This window comes from Pelodiscus sinensis, chromosome 1 (assembly GCF_052426305.1).
Source record: "Pelodiscus sinensis isolate ZL-2025 chromosome 1, ASM5242630v1, whole genome shotgun sequence".
Lineage (NCBI taxonomy): Eukaryota > Metazoa > Chordata > Testudines > Trionychidae > Pelodiscus > Pelodiscus sinensis.
The window spans coordinates 219,151,207-219,169,307 of NC_143052.1; the positions used below are offsets into that span (position 1 = coordinate 219,151,207).

An 18,101-nucleotide genomic window follows, 5' to 3' on the forward strand; every position below is an offset into this window, starting at 1 on the left:
ACAGATGTTTGTCCACGTAACAGCTCAAAAAATGGCAGTGCTTTCCATACAAGGGGGATAGAAAACACACTGACTATTCAAGGAATTTTCCATAGTATAGCCAATTTCATGACAATAACTTTCCTTTTGTAGCTTATCTGAAAAAATCTCAATGGTTAATATAAAATTCTTAAATATCTTTTATGATATTTAATGCCATTGATAGGGATTCCTTGTCAAGTAGATAGCAATATAATGTTCACAGTGAGTTAAATATTTATGTTACCTTTATCAAATTACAACAAGTTATGGCATTTTCTTTAAACTAACTCTCCATTTTCCATCTGATCCCTCTTTTCAGTCTTCACTGATCCTCTGGGATATACTTTCACAGTGGAAAGCATAGCATGCCATCTTTTTATTCCCCAACCTCCTTTTAAACTCTTAGACTGCAGTGCAGTAACCTGCATTAATCATTCATGACTGTATAAACAGATGAAAAATTAATAGCCAGTCTAGAATTCCGAGGTGTCCACTTAATGAGTTAGGCCTGTCAGGTAGTAACATCATGTCCTCAACAGTAGATATACAGAATAATGTTCAGTAAAGTTAATCAAATAAGATCTCATGCTACAAGATGAGCTCCTAGGAATTCTGATTAGGCCATTTAAAACTAAAATGCAGGCATCTTTGTTTCTGACAGATTTTTAAAATGTACTTCCTGCCATGAAAAAATGACCTATTCTTTCTTGATTATTACAAAAATCTTCTCACAAGTTCCATCAAAACTGTCACAATCACTATTAACAAGCTTGCAAGTGTTTTGAGAAATCTGGTCCAAGTGTTAGGTTTGTAGCAAAACTGAAAATGAGGAGTGGTCTTCCTGGTTTTATTTTCAAAGTTTCTAATTGGATGAGAAGCATTTTGGCAACACGATAAATCAGTTAATGTAACAACTCCCAATGTCATGCAACACTGAATAATACAAAAACAAATTAACAGATGAGATGCAGATTATGCACTGACTTTGTTCCAATGCATTGAATTGTGCTGTTTTCCCTTTTCAAAATCAGAAGTACAGGTTGAACCTCTAAAATCTGGAACACTCTGGTCTGGCAACATCCATGGTCTGGTTTGCTGGGCCAGAGAGCCCCAGCTGGCCAGGTTCAGGAGCACAGTCCAAGCCGGGCTGGCAGTGGGGAGTGCAGTCCCAGCCTGGCCAGGAGTAGCAAGGCTGGCACAGTGGGGGTCATGAGGAGTGCAACCCCGGCTGGGCTGGAGGCAGTGGAGCCAGTGTCAGGGAAGAATCCCTCCCCACATACTGCTGCCTCTGATACAGAAGAAACAGGGTGGGAAGGGGGGAGGCAGCTTTGCAGGAACTGGTACATGTGTAACCATGAAATTAATCGATAAGTTCAGCCTCACTGGTTAACCATTTAGTTGTCTACACTATCACATCCCTAGCTGCAATCAGTGCATCCATCACGGTTTCACCAGACACTCTGTGCCCTGTGTGCCACCCTTAACTCTGCTTCAAGGTGGTAATTCACAGAACTACAAGAAGCCCGCACAGCAGTTCATTTTTAGACCCTGCAATTTTGGTCTCAATTTACAGGCTTTTCACTGGTGCTGAATCACACACCTGGTACATTTATAACTAGCCATAAAAAAGTTATGACAACTGCATGGCATAAAATGAAATATTATTAATAAAAACAGGCCAGTCTTTTAACTGTTTGTAAAAGGTCACTGACCAGCTGTTAGCCAAATATCAACTCTTACAACATAAACCCTGCCTAAAATTATTTCCCCTTAAAAGAACATGCTAATAAAATTACAGCTACACCAGACTAACACGGCTACATTTCTAAGATGGATTCTCCATCACTGACAACTTTTAAATCAAGATTGGATTTAAAGCTCTGATCTAGAAATCACTCTGGGGAAGTTGCAGGACCTGTCCTCTACTGGATATCAGATGCCTCCGGGCCTTAGAATCTATTTTTTTTCTGACCTGTAATGCTGTGTAACTATATATATTGCCTTAAATAATAGATAGAAAGTACTTTGAAGAAATTAGGACTGTTTACCTCTGAGAAATTCACATAACTTTTTTTAACCAACATTTTAACAAAAATGGAAAGTATCACATTAGAGTTTATGCATTTCATGGGAAACTAGGCAACCTGTAAGCCCAATAAAACTGTATAAAATCGTAAGATAAAAATTGTAGGCTGCAGGGACTATTCTATCCTGACTCCCATTTTCCAATGCTTCAAGTTCACACACACACACAATCAACCCAAAGCAAAATAAAAACAAAACCCCACAATATTCCTTCAGGCAACAATTTCTCAAGCTTAGTCTCCACTCAAAAGTTAGTTCATAGTTTGTATATTTTACTGTACATAGTAAGCAGACTTGGGATTCTGCCAAAATAGAAAAAGACAGTAACTACTAAATTTACAATTTAAATGTGCTGCTCCTGCCATTCTTAATCTGGCAAATCCCTAAATCACCTCGGGTCAAACTCCAACACTAATAAATTAATGGTAACATTCATTTTGACTTTCATGGGGCCACGATTTCAGTCCTGGATTTTTGTCTGCACGGGAATTACAGCAGATCTTCTCTTGTTTTTTTAGGGGGTGTCTCCACTTAAAGAGTCTTTCTGGTGTTGCCTCTGACTATCCTTCTAGCAACATGGAACCCTCAAACCTGAGTTCAACTATGTGCTAGGGTTATAGGCTTGAACCCAGATACTGCTTCCACTCAAACTGGTAACTCCCTGCCAGCTTTGAAGTGATCACACAGATAACAGCTGCTTGAGTGCTGATAGTCTTCCAATGCATTCCCATCATTCCCTCTGGGGGCACAGGACAGACAAGTTCTTTCATAATTAACTGGGAAAGAATCACCGAGTGGGTCATCTTATTACAGCACAAGAAATCATGAGCTATGCCCCCAGAAGTCCCAGTGACATACACAGGCACAAGTGAGTACAGCTCTGAAAAGAACATATGCTATGCAGGTTTTGCAGTATGACTGCTCTCACCTGTGCTAGACTTACCTAGCTGCTTAATCACCCCAAATTAATTCTGAAGTAATGACACACCTGTGCATCACCTCTTTTCTCAACCTTCCCATTGCATGATCCTCAACAATTTTCATTCTGCAGGAAGACATTTAGTTTTATCATAGACCAAAAGTTATAGAGCTGACAGACAATCCTAAAAACAGTTGCTTAAAATCAGGCGTAAGTAACACAATTCAGATAGCTACTCTGTATTTGAGATAGTTCTTAGACAGACAAACTAATGGTAAGAGCGCAGATCACCAAATTTGGTATACAAGCTTTCTCTTACCATAACTTATAGCAAGGTAAGGGTTTGGTTGTGCCAGGCCAATGGGCTGTGCCTGGAATGGGACTGATTCTCAGAAAACCATACAGAAAAAAGACATGATCACCAAGCAGGTGAAAGAGGCTGGCTGTGGTGTAGCCACTCTCTAGGACTGCCCCAATCCCAAGCCTCCAATTCCCCTGGCATCTTTTAGGGAAGGTAGGGCAGGGGCTCCCCCTCCCCAATTCTTATGGGAACATTCCTGGCTGTTCCCCTTAGTGAAGGGAAAATGCAGTTTGTTGCATTCCTCACTCTGGCTCAGGAGCACAGTGGGCAGCAGACAAACCTAGATCTGCTCCAACCAGGACATGCACTCTCCCCCCAGCTGTGCTCACTGGAGCTGCAGTGGAGAAGCACTTCTCTGCTGGCTCCAAGCTGCTATGATGAGAGAGGGCTGGGATAGTCCTTTCTCTGCTGGGCAGCCTGCGTACTGAACTGCTCATCCCCATTCCACTCCAAAGTAATGATTCAAATGAAGCATGTAAAGATTCATTTTATTTTCCAAAGAAACCCCGAAAATTAATTGAGTTAAGGACCCACGTAATGCCGGGTAAATCTTCTAGTATAGTTATAAAATAAATCAATTGCAATATAGTGTCACTTCTGTACTTTTATGCTGATTTTGTAAACAAGAATTTTTAAGTGAGGTGATACTTGGGGTATGCAAGACAAATCAGAGTCATGCAATGGGTACAGTAGACTGGAAAGGTTGTGAGCCACTGATGCAGATAATATCAAGATTAAATATTAAAGATGGTTTGAATCTGCTTTAAATTAGCGCTGACAACAATTTGAGTGCACATAAGAAAACACTGTTGATGCTGCACAGGGCAGTCATAAGATCAGTTTTAGATTATGGATGCAAAACCTTTAATTCAGCTTCTAAAACAAAATTTAAAGTATTAGAGACAGTCCAAGTCTCACATCTATGAATTGCCTGTGGTGGTTGTCATGTGTGTGCTGCAGTGACAACCACCAAAATGCTAATAAATTTAAGGCTGAAATGGTGATAACTTTTAGGCTATGGAAACAGTGAAAATAAGAGTATGAAAGGAACATATGAGTATTGTTGGCACTAGGGGGCCAAAAACTCCTATATATAAACAGAGTCAAAAGACCGGGGGGGCGGCGAATTGGTTGAAAAAGAAGGACTGGAAGAAATTAAAGTCTTTAGCCATGGGATATCAAATTATAGATGGATTGTTATCTCCTCAATTATGGATTTGGAATTATATGATAAAACAAAGGGAAAAACAAAACTGTCAAGTCTGACAACTAAGATTAATGAGTGTATGCCTGGCACATGAGACCAGCATTGCTAAACCAATACCGATGGCTCTAGAGATGACACTATCCAATTTTGTGGCCATTACGATGAAGGAATTGATGAGTATACTGTTGGCTCTGACTTGAATAAGGGATGTATATGTCCAACTATGACTTCTATCTTAGCTGACTTTTTATGAACTATAAAGGTGATTAGAAAGGAAACTGAAAAGCAGGAATGACTTAATCAATGAAACGTCCTTCTTAACTATGGAGATAGTACAATAAGCTATATATACTATACATATAGTAATAGTCAGGATTCCAGGACATATCGGGATACTAGGCAATAAAAGACAGATAAAGCAGCAAAAAAAATGCTTTAAAATGAGGAGGTTGATATAAAAATCCCTCTAAGCCAGGGGCCTCAAATTCCTGGACTGCGGGCTATCCCCAGACAGAGCGATTGTGCAATCTGGGTAGTGGACTGGTGGGGGACAGCTGTCCATTACCAGCCACCAAGCCCCTCTTCTTCCCTCCATTGTCCCACATGGAACCACATCCTCCGAGTACATGACTTTGAGGATCACTAGGGGAAGGGGAGCTAGGGCCGTGCAAAGTAGTGGTCACACACCCAAGGGAAAGTGGAGATCAGTGGAGCAGTGCACTCTGCTTCCTCCTCAGCTCCTGCTGTCATGGGGAAGCATGAATGATGCTCCCATTAGTGATCCCTAAAGGTGCATGCTTGGGGTGTGGGATGTCTTGGGAACATGGGGAAGAAGGGGCGAGGAGATGGCGGGAAGGGGTGGACTTTGGGGGCCAGTAACAAACAGCCCCCTCTCCAGGCTGCCAGGAGTCCCAGGCTGGATTGCACAATTGCTTCAGTCGGGACTAGCCCACAGGCCAGGAGTTTGAGACCCCTGCTCTAAGTAAATAGGTCTTTAAAAGTTTAGTTAAGCGAGAATTTAAGAAGGAATAGCAAGAAACATGGTCCACAGAAGAAAAAAGGACAAAAATTCTTTGAAACTATCCTCTAAACTTGAGGATAATGATATACATAATAGATATGATAAAATCAATGACGATATCTAGATTGGTAACAGGTGATTGTGACCTGAATGGTAATTTTTTATTTACTAACCAACTACAAAGAAAGGTTGCAGAACACATGCTATGTCTAAGAAACTATTGAGCATCTGATGTATAAATGTAAGGAGGACTACACAGAGTTAAAGATTCTTTATTAAGAACCGAGACACCTTTAGGTGAAAGAATACAGTTGAAAGGATTGGTGACAGTATCGGGAAGGCATTAAAAACCATTACTTGTCTTGTTTTTAAATACACAAGACTGGGTGAAAGGATATAGATGTTTGCTTATTCAAAAATTGAGGTAAATGGTGCTCAGACTCACATGCTCAGGTGGCCGTGCCATAGAATGACCAGAAAAGAAAACCAAGAAAGGGATTCCAGTGTAGAAGCCAGCAGTCACATTGGCTATGTCTACACTGGCATGATTTTCCGAAAATGCTTTTAACGGAAAAGTTTTCCGTTAAAAGCATTTTCGGAAAAGCGCATCTATATTGGCAGGAAAAGCACTTTTTGCAGAAAAGCGTCCGTGGCCAATCTAGACACGCTTTTCCGCAAAAAAGCCCCGATTGCCACAGTACTGTGCTATCTACACTGGCCCTTTTGAGCAAAAGTCTTTCGGAAAAAGACTTTTGCCCAAACGGGAGCAGCATAGTATTTCCGAAAAAGCACTGACGATCTTACATGAGATCGTCAGTGCTTTTCCGGAAATTCAAGCGGCCAGTGTAGACAGCTGGCAAGTTTTTCCGGAAAAGCAGCTGATTTTCAGGAAAAACTAGCCAGTCTAGACACAGCCATTGAGTTTAGAGAGGGGAAAAAGGAGAAAACCCAGGGACAGAGAGAAACCCGGGGATCCTGGCCTTGATGAAAGGGTTTACCCAGAAGGGTGAAGAAGAGAGCCTGAGGGAAAAAGAAAAGGCAGTAGCCCAAAGAAAGAGCAACAATATCAGAGATTGTGTAGACCATGTGGGGTCCATGGCCTGGGAGCAACGGGTGGGCTCAACTTCCCCTACCAGCCACCGTGAAGTGGCATAAGATCGTTAGAGATGCCAACTGGACACTGATCTGGAAGGATTTTGGTACTCTGGAAGGAGAGGACTCTATTGTGACCTGGCTGGAGGATGGGGAAGCACCCTGAATTGTGAAAGGGAAAAGAGAGAGAGAGAGAGAAATGGGTCACAACATGAGTAACCAACAGAATGGGGCACCAGACCCATTGGGAGCTAATCCACAGATGTAGCCACAAGGAGGTGAATGTACTTCATTACAATTGCAATACAATTTTATGTACCCCACTTACTATAATTTGTGATTCTTGTTTTGTGAAGGTCAGACATTCAAAGGTTGGAACAGGACCAATATTCTCAAGGAAGGCTATTCATTTGGAAGAGTATTAATTCCTTTCCCTTTATTTTCTCTCACAAGGTTCCCTATACCATGCCTCTCTTCATAATATCACAGTGCCTAGCCACAAAAAATAGTGAGGCTTATCTACTTTTTTCTGTTGGCCTGTACAGAAGTAGACCAAGAAATATTACTAGTTACACAAACATCCTCTCCTAGACAACATTTGGTCTGAGACTAGAAGTATAAATGAATTATTTTAAATTATGGGAATTCATACACAAGTTAGAAAATAGTAACTATAGCTGTGGTAGGATCAGGAAGGGCAATGCATCCATTATAACCACAATTTCAAGATCTGTGACAGTAAGCTAAATGCTAGGAGAAGATACAAGTATAATCATGCCTTTTAAGATGTCCTGTCCCTTTCATAGATGTAATTCGTCTAATCATTGCCTTAATAGAGCTGAACTGTTAAGAACAGAAGATTTAGAATTAAATACATTTTATGAAGATAGAGAACCTCATTATAATTTTTACCACTGACTGCTCTTTTGCGAGGCAGAGGTGAGGCAGGGGAGGACTAATAAGAATATGAGCGTGCCCAAAATAAACAAAGACAAAAAAGTCTGGGTTATCATTCAGCATTAGTATATTTAGCTGCATTGAGCCCCCACATCCCTTTGGAGTCTGTGAACTGATTATTCTTATTTATCAGGCAACTACTTGTATAGAGAATAGATTACTTCTTCAGTTAATTTTCTTAACCTATGGAACACTGTTAGATGTGTAGTTGTAAGTGGGTGGATGGACAGAACATATTTCTGGGGCATACATGATAGTATGGTGCAGTATAAAGATTTTATCAGCATGAGGGTGGAATAGACACTTTGATACATGTGATAGTCTTCAGTGAACTGTGTATGCCTTTCCACGTGAATGCCAACAAAACCTTCACACTCACCAAATATACTTCATATATGTCACATAAGTAACAACCCCTGCCCCATTTTATGCGTGATTTAGAGTTCTAAAGCATTTCAACAAGATTCAGAGGGAGCCATAAAAACATCTAAAGGAACACTGAAGTAGGCTTTCTATTCATAAAAATGACATGATTTGAAGAGCTGGTATCATGGGCCATTCTTGGCATTTTTACCTATCGGAGAGAGGTTACTAACATAGAACTCACTCTTGCCTGCCTTGAGCCTCAGGCAAGGGTAATTTGGCAGGAGCACCATTTCACTGACAAGAAGATTTTTAAAAGTCAGCAGCTATTTGAAGCTGCTACATGATATAATAAATGTAAATGAGAAGGATTAGTGGAGAAATGACAGATGAGGTTGTCAAAGGTGCATGATGAGTTTATTTAACACATTGCTATGCAATTTATCACCTGCATATCAGCTGCACATATGTAATTTTATGTACGTTATTTTACACACATGTACCATGCAACAAGTGGGGTTTTTTTTCTTTCCTCCTAAGCATTTATCTGACTAACATTTGGGAAATCCAGTGTGCTTTGCAGATTAAATATAACTGAATTCTTGGCATCCAGGTTGATTTCTTGTAAATGAGCATTAGCAGCCTACTATTATTTTAAGTATGAAACCCCTGTGTTTTCCATTTAGTGGGGCAATTTATTTATTTGGTGAGCTATGAGACAAATGTTAATGTTTTATATTGAGAAATGGAGAGTATAGAAATTGGATCTATAAAACCCAAGTAAAGCTGGATAAAAAAAAAGATAAATTATTTAAACAACAATTAAGTAGCTCCCAATTACAAAGTCTCACTACAATGTGTCTTTGAAATAGATAAATTCTCTGTTCCTCTGATGTTTAAAAAACTGCCAAAAAATTTATTGAAATTTTTGCAATTTTTCATTTTACCGAAATCCAGTTTTCAAACAATAGCATTCTTGATAATGATTTAAAAATCATACTTTACTTCTAGCAAAGTATTTAAAAAAAATCACAAACAAAACCCAGAACATTTTTATAGTAAAGGCAATTTTTATAAAAAGTTTTAGTTTTGCAAAAATGCTATTTATCAATTAAAACACTTTTTGGGGAAAACAGCTGTAATGACAAATAATGGGGACATAGTGCTTTTTATAGTATCTAATCTTTCAACTGAGGATCTGTAGAAGTACTGTTATCATATTCTGAGTTTTTTTTATAAATCTGGAAAAAGGAATATTTTTGGTATGATTTTTTGAGAGACCCATTTTCTGCATACAGCCTCTCCCCAAGTTATGAATGAATTACAGACCAAACACTTTGTCGTAACTCAGTTTGTTCGTAACTCGGACCCAATTGAGTTACATAGCGACTGCACTGTTCGGAAGCATGGGTCGGGTTCGTAACTCGGGGGCCGCCTTTACGACTGCTCCATAGGAGCCTTGGTCATAAATGCAAACAGTCGTAACTGTAAAATAATATAAATGCTACTGTTTCTAAACACACGACTATGCCTAAATAACACGGAATGCTTATAAAAGAAAGAAAAGCTAACTCTGATAATAAATAACCTTATATTCTGAGTGAACATAAAAATGGTCTTACAGTGCAGACCAATTGTTCATCTAGCCTAGTAGCCTCTCATACAACAGATGCTTCACAAGGGATGAACAGAACAGGGTAGTTTTGAGTCATCCCGTCATCAAGTCCCAGCTTCTGGCACTCAGAGGTATAGGGATAGCCAGAGCATGGGATTGCTTCCCTGTGCATTTTAATGAATACCTGCTAATGGAATTTAATGTTCATGTACACGTCAACGACTGAACCATCCTGGTCCACATGCTTGTGACAGCCTCAAAGAATTCTAATCGATTGGTGAGGCAGGATTTCCTTTTCAAAACTTGCGTTCGCTCATGTACCAACATACCATGTTCAATTACATGTTTGATCATTTTGTTCTTTACTATAGTTTCAACCAGTTTTCCTGGTATTGAAGCTAAACTTGCTGGCCTCTAACTGCCAGAATCACTTTTTTTTTTTTTTTTTTTTTTAAACAAAGAAGACAATTTTATCTTAGCTATCCTCCAGTCATCTGGTACAGAGGTTACTTTAAGCAATCAGGTTGCAAACTGCAATTAGTAGTTCTGCAATTTCATATCTGAGTTCCTTCAGAACTCTTGGGTGAATTCCATCTTGTCCTGGTGACTTATTTCTATTTTTTTTTTGTTCTAAACCCTGCTCTGACATCTCAATCTGGGACAGTTTCTCTGATTTGTCACATAAAAGGAATAGCTCAGACATGAGAATATCCCTCACATCCTCTGAAGTGAAGGCTGATGCAAAAGAATTCATTTAACTGCTCTGCAACGGCCTTGCCTTCCTTGAGAGCACAACTGGACCATATATGTAATCCACAGGTATGGGGGAAGGCAAGGAACATGCTGACCTCTGCTTCTCACAGCTCCCACTGGCCAGGAACGGAGAACCACATCCTCTGGGAGCTGCAAGTGGGGGAGGGTTCCCTGTGGATGGTCAACATCAGCAAAACGTCTCATGGCCTGCAGTCAGATTTCCCATAGGCCCCTGGTTGCCTACCACTGATCTATTACCTTAAAAACACCAATACGCAAAATATTTTGGATAGAATTAAACATTTTGTTCCACCCAAAACAGTCCATTTTGAGGATTCACCAACATTTTAAAGAATTTTCAAATTCAATTTATTATTTATTTTCCACTTGACTTTTTGGAAAATTAAGTGCACCAAAAAATCAATTATTCCTACAGTTCTAGTAGCCTTGCTGCAGCGTCCCATTAACTACTATTTCCCAATGCAATTTTAGAGACAGACAGCAGAAATCGTTTTGTTTTAATTTTGCAACTTTTTAAGATTGAACCTCCCCAGTTCAGCATCCTCAGGACCTGACTGGTCCTTGTCACATTACTGAATTGTAGGGAAGCAGCCAGATCGCTGCTGCACCCCTAGGTGGGGGTGTTGGCCCCAGAAATTGGTATAAAAGGGAGCCATGTGGGGTATTGAACGGGAGCTTATTGTTTGCTGATCTTATGTACGCTATTTATGTGAGTATATAATGTCTGTGTGTGTAGGTAGGAATCTGTAATCTGTGTGGAAGCTGAATATTTCTCTGAATGTGGTTAAGCATGGCTATGGACAGGCTGAGTAGCGAAGCCCTGTGGAACAATGGCTTTCAATGGGCTATGGACACACCCAAAGAATGGGGTTTGTCACCTGAGGGCAGCCAGCAGGGAACATAGAGATTGGCCTCTGACCAGGTGACTTGCTGCATACAAGAAGAGGCCAGGAAGGAGGTATAAAGAGGCCATGCGGTCGATGCCATTTTGTTCTCAGCTCAGCACTTCATCCCAGAGGCAGCAGTGCAGGGATCAAAGAGCCCAGAAGACCTGTAAACCCATCCTGATCTTAGGATGTGCAATAAGAACTTTTAAACCAGCAGCTGCAACATCTCTGCTAGAGCCTGCATCGAGAACTGGGAGATTCGGTGCATGTAACGTACTGTACTTTAATAACCTTACTCTCATGCTTTTCTTTATTGTAATAATAAACCTTTAGATATATATTCTAAAGGATTGGCCCAGCGTGATTTGTGGGTAAGGTCCAGAGGGTAAATTGACCAGGAATCTGTAGCTGGTTTCTTGGAACCGGACAGAACTTGTTCGGGGTAGGTGGGATTGGGTGCTAGGACCCCCCCACCTGTGTATGAGGCCCGGGGCCATCTGGGGCACGGATATTGCTGGGGTGTCGGAGGGGTTTTGCTTGTGAGGCACCTAGGATCTGGCTGCTTCCCTCCAATTCAGTAATGTGACAGCCCCACAGCAGGGAATTTGCCGAACAAGGGGAAATTAATGCACCAGGATCCACTTTTCCTCCCGAGTGCCCCAGTTTTGCTCCACGGCTTTGCAGCCACCTGGGAGGGGGGGACTCCATGCTCTGCCCAGAGGTTCTGCTGACACCAATGGCTCTCCCCAGCGGCCCTGTGCCCGGAGCGTCTCGCTCCAACCAATAGCCACACTGCCTGCTGCCAGGAGCCCTCCCCAGCAGCCCTGCTGCAACCTGGGACGCTGTGATCCACCTGCCCTAGTCTGGCAGTGCTCCACGCAAGAAAGGGTCATCCTGATTATGATGGACTAGAGGCGTTGCCAGACTGGGGAAGTTTGGATTAAGAAGTGGTAACTGGAGCAGCTCAAATGCAACATCAACCCTTGATGAGTATTAGCTATATATTAATTCAGTTACCTGAATTGATTTTGAGGATTATTTTATATGTATGTTTAAGATATATAAAACACACATAAAATAATTTGCAATATTTCAGCTAATTTAATTAACTTCTCTGAGTTTCTCCAAGATAGGAGCTTCTGTCATGTTGATCCTGGACTGATGTAAATCACTTATTATCATAATACAGTAAACTTCTGATAATCCGGCACCTTTAGGATCCAGGGGGCGCCGGATTATCAGATATGCCAGACTATCAGAAGGGGAGGCTATGAGGGGTCTGGAGTGGGGTGGGAGAGGATGCCACCCCAGACCCCTCATAGCACCCCCCTTACGATAGTCCGGCTCTGCCCCAGGCGTCCCTGCTGGTCAGTTTCAGCAGCAGCTGAATTGGGGATGCCTGCAATAGAGCAGCTGGGGTGCTGCCGGGTTGGTCCCGCAGCGTCGAGGGGCGGTGCTACGGCATCAACCCAGCAGCACTCCAGCTGCTCTTGGGGACGCTCTGCCCAGGGCTTCCTGGAATCAGCAGCTGATCTGTTTCAGCAGCGGCTGACTTGGGGACCCCTGGAGCAGAGCAGCTGGGGTCCTACCGAGTTGGTCCCGCAGCGCCGTCCTTTGGTGCTGCAGGACCAACCCGGCAGCACTCCAGCTGCTCTGCCCCAGGTGTCCCCAAGAGCAGCTGGGGTGCTGCCGGGCTGGTCCCGCAGCCCCACGGGGCAGCGCTACAAGACCAACCCGGCAGCACCCCAGCTGCTCTGCTCCCAGCTTCCCCGATTCAGCAGCAGCTGAATGGGGGAAGCCTGTCCGGCTGCCCCAGCACTTCCAGGTTCCTGATGGTGCCAGACCATCAGGAGTCCTGGAGCACTGGATGCCGGACTAATGGAGTTTTACTGTACCATGGCTGAAATCCTGGGCCCATTGATGTCAATGGCAAAATTTTCATATAGTAGAGGTATTTCCTCTTCCGAAAAAAGATCTTACATCTTATATCCCAACAAAAAAACAAACAAAATACATTCTAACACACAGGCATACCCCAAATGTCAGGATCAAATTTTTGTCAAGTAAGACATCCTTGGTTAAATGAGGCTTATGCTACCTAACTGACCAATAGCTATATAATATAGTTTGATCAAATAATTTGTGTTTGTATTCAGATACTGAGGAATGAATATCAATTCTCTAGAACTGCAATCATAAAATTTTGTGTGACATTAATTATAATCTCAGTGTGAATAATGATATGCAAGAATGAACAACTACTACACAGTATCTCCTGAATGTATTAGTTTTCAATGCTATAGACTCTTCTTCTCGGGATGCTGGCCACACAGACAACTTCTTGCTACACTTATAATGGAGGCTGGGAACAAAATTCCATTTTCAAATACACAAATCAAATACGACTGCAATAATAAGTATGACACACCGGGTATGCAGAGGAGTAACAAACCTTTTTATAACTACAGCACACAATAACAATAGAACCAATCAACCACACTGAACTCCTCCAGTAGTTATATTGTGTTTGCTCACTAGACTGAATACAGCACTTCATCATAACATGATTACACTGGAAGTCTCTGCATGTTTCTCTGGTTTATTAAGTTCCACAGTTAGTTACAAAGAACCAAAACCAAGATTTGTATTTTCTACATGAAGGACAGATATTGGCTTAGTAACATGATCACTTTTGATATAAAACATGACACAAAACTTTATGAAACAATTTTGAAAGTATTCATGCAATTCAAGTTATCTCCTAGCTTTTTAGAATTTGGGGGATTCCTTGGCTCATCCATAATTAAACAGATATGTTGAAACATCTTTTTATTATTTTACCTGGCAATTCTCCATGTCATGAATGCAACAGCATATATATATATATATATATATATATATATATATATATATATATATATATATATATATAGTCTGACATTGGTTTCCCAACTGAAGTCCATTCTCAAAAATGAAATCCAACAGTTGTACAGATAAGTATATGATAGAATCTGCCAGCTACTGGATAGAACATATCACAGTATGTAGATACTTGTTAAATGATTCCCTGAAATCAAATAGTGGGGTGTTTCAACTTTTCATTTAAAGCAAAAACCCAAACAGAACAAATCATTAATAAGAAATGTAAGATACAGAGAATAAGTGAAATATGGAAAAGACCAAATCAGATTGCACCAAGCACAATATAGAGTTCCACAGATGCCCCATCAGGAGAAGGAAAGCTGGGGGTGGGGGAAACAGGAGAGACATTTGGTCCAGGCCTCGGGAGACAAAGGAGCCTCACATTTTGACATTTTTCTACCAAGTCATTTCCATTTATTAAACATCTTGCAGTTATAACAGAGACAACAAAAGAAGCTATATATTCTTGCAGACATTTTATTTAAATCATTGTGGAACCTTGGGCTTTCACCAATTTTTCAGTCACATTTAAGTTTTCATCCACATGACTGCAGTAGCTTCTGTGATTAGTGTTTCATAACATAGAATCACTATTTAGAGTCTTTACATAGTTTAGAGGTTTTGAAAGTCGTAATTAATTCTGTTACTGTAAAGAGATTTTGCTTGGTCTGAGGGCAAGTTTAACCTTTAAATTAGATGTTTATCTCTGCATAAGAGATTTTTGTATTCCTGTTTTTTCTTATGTATCTTGGTATACAAGAACTAGATCAGGCTCAGCCATAAGCTACCTTTTTGTCCAGTTTTAGATTCACCTTTAAAGGCTTTTTTTTTGTGATGATAAAGTTTTAATTCTAGTTGTTTAATAAACTTTATGGGAATTGCCCTGTGTTCATATTCATAATAACACACCAGTTATTAGAGGAATTTAATAACGGGAACATGTTAGATGAAATTTCAAGACTTTGAAATACGGCTATAAGGGTCATTATAAATAACACCCCTAAACCATTTTTATATAATATTAATTGCAAAGTATATAAAATTAAAATTTTGTATAAGCTATAGCCTTTAGCAAACTAATTTATTGTGTTTTAAAAGAATCCATTTACAAAAATGAAGTGGAAATTTGAAAATGGTGCAAGTAAGAGACAGTGAAAGCAATAGAGTGAAGCAGCACTTAAAAGTATATAGCCAATAACATCATTTCTTATAGAAAAGACGCTTCAGCCATTAGATGGTGACAATACTGACAGTGACACTTCCAGTTTTGATGATGAAAACTTTGTATCCACAAATGACATTTCAATGCCACTGCCTCAAAATGAGGAGGTCATTAATCAAAACACAGAAACACCAACAGTAGTGATAGATGCAGAATCTATGCTCAATTTAGAGACTGTGGCGGCAGAAAATGAGGACCTCGGAGATGCTGCACAGCAAGACCAAGAACTTATGACTAACATAAGTTTAATCTGAAGGGGTATGTCTACACTGCATCCCTAGTTCGAACTAGGGATGCAAACGGAAACAATCGAAGTAGTTAAAGAAGCGGGGATTTAAATATCCCGCGCTCCATTAACATGATCTCGCCGGCGCGCTAGTTCGAATCACAGCTGATTCGAACCAGGAAGTGCGCGCCGGGACGCGTTAGTTCGGACTAAAGCCCTTAGTCCGAACTAATGTTACTCCTCATTTTTTGAGGAGTAACATTAGTTCGGACTAAGAGCTTTAGTCCAAACTAACGCGTCCCGGCGCGCACTTCCTGGTTCGAATCAGCTGTGATTCGAACTAGCGCGCCGGCGAGATCATGTTAATGGAGCGTGGGATATTTAAATCCCCGCTTCATTAACTACTTCGATTGTCTCCGTTTGCATCCCTAGTTCGAACTAGGGATGCAGTGTAGACATACCCAAGAAGAGGGCTATGCCCATGAAAGCTCATGATATCATCTACATTTTTTTTTTAGTCTCTAAAGTGCTGCAAGACTATTTGTTGTTTTTTAAGTTATGACTAGCACAGGACATAGTATAACAACAGTGGCATCAGAACCTGATATTGGACTTCTTTAAGAACAATGCTGCTCAAATGCAGTCATTTCTCAAAGTTAGTTGTTTTCAGATTGCAAGTAATAAACCAAAAGATGCTGAAAATCATGCTGTACCCGTTCATCTGTTGACAAAAACTCTTCCAAATGGAGAGATCTACACAAGAGACTGGCTCTGTAGGAGCATGGAAAAGCCTCTGTATTGTGTACCCTGTTTCATTTTTAACTGTAATACTTCAAATGCATCAGTACTGTCTGATCCATCCGGTTTGAGCATCAGTAGAAGTTAGAGGAAGTTGAAAGACAGAATGCCTGCACATGAAACTTCTGTATTGTATAAAGATAACTATGTTACATGGAAATCAGCTAGTAGAACAGCACTAACTGATAGTTCAATTGAAAACTTACTCCTGAGTGAAATAAACACAGAAACTGACAACTGGAAAAAATTCCTTAAGCACATATAAACTGTCATTCTTTTTCTTTCTGAATGGGGATTGCCCTTGTTTGGTTACAGTAAACATGTCAGTGACCCTACAAATGGAAACTTTCTTGGTATACTTGAGCTTCTTAGCAAATATGACCCACTTTTATCAGGCTATGTTGAGCATGTTCATGAATCACAAGAGAGCAGAAAACGCATGCAAGTCCATTATCTGTCTACCAGAATACAAAACGAGTTTATTGAGCTGTGTGGGACATTTGTGCAAACAACAGTTCTTGAAGACATGATATGCGAAGTACTTGTAACTCCAGACTGTTTTCATAAAGAAGAGATGATCTTGGTTGCTCGACATGTTAAAATTGTAGGAAGGTCAAAGGTTTCAATAGAAGAATTATTCATTTTGTTTGATAATTTCATGAAAAACTGGAAAAGAAATTACTGCTCATGTATTAGAAATTCTGGAAGGCTTCAAATTAAATTTTCAAGTCTGCATTGCTCAACCCTATGATAATGGGTCCAAATATGGCTGGGAAGTACAACGGAGTACAAGCAGTCCTTTGAGCAAAATCAAAATTGTATTTCCTCCAGTTGTGGCAACACAAACTAAATCTTGTCAGCATTGATTGTGCTGAATCATGCAAGGAAGCAATCATATACATTGGAACAATCCAGCAATTGTACAACCTCTTCAGTAGCAGTCCTCGAAAGTGGGAAATTCTGAAGCAGCCTGTGCCTGTTTCCCTTCATGACATGTCAATAAGATGGTCAGCATGAACCGATGGCATTAAACAAGTTACACAGCATATGGATTCTGTGAGAAGAGCTTTAAGTGAGCTTGAATCTCTTACTCTCACAGCACAAGTTTGCACTGAGCTTAAGTCAATGCAGAAGTATATATGCAAATTTGAATGCATTTTAATGCCATCCATGTGGATAAAAATTATCCACAAAACTAATCTTGTAATTGAAGCATGCAATGCTACATTAGATGTTGAGAGGGATAACACTGAATGACTTCTTAAAGAAATTCAAAAGATCTGTGATGAATGGGATGCAATCCTTTCAGAGTCCAAATCAGTAGCACAGAGTATTGACATTTCATCTAAGCTTTCCACCAATAGCAGCCTGACATCTCAATCTGAGGCAAAAAGGCACCATCAAATCAATTTTTTTTGTTATTATTGACTCTATCAAATCTGATCTTACATGTCGATTTGAGTCACTGCGACAAATTTGTACCCTTTTTGGATTCCTTTAGGAGTTCAGAGAACCAAGCGATGAAGATCTACATTCAGCGGTTAAACTGTTTCAACAAAGGTACAACAAAATTTCAAGAGATCTCTGTGATGAGATCATCTTCTTGAAATGTATACATTCCACCAACTTTT

The 18,101-nt window shown here is 40.3% G+C and overlaps 1 protein-coding gene across 1 annotated transcript in view; it reads right to left on the minus strand.

Annotated features, from left to right (window-relative positions):
* The window catches only part of FRMPD4 (FERM and PDZ domain containing 4), a 440,511-nt gene that overhangs the window by 216,468 nt on the left and 205,942 nt on the right, over positions 1-18,101 (minus strand). The window lies entirely within an intron of this gene.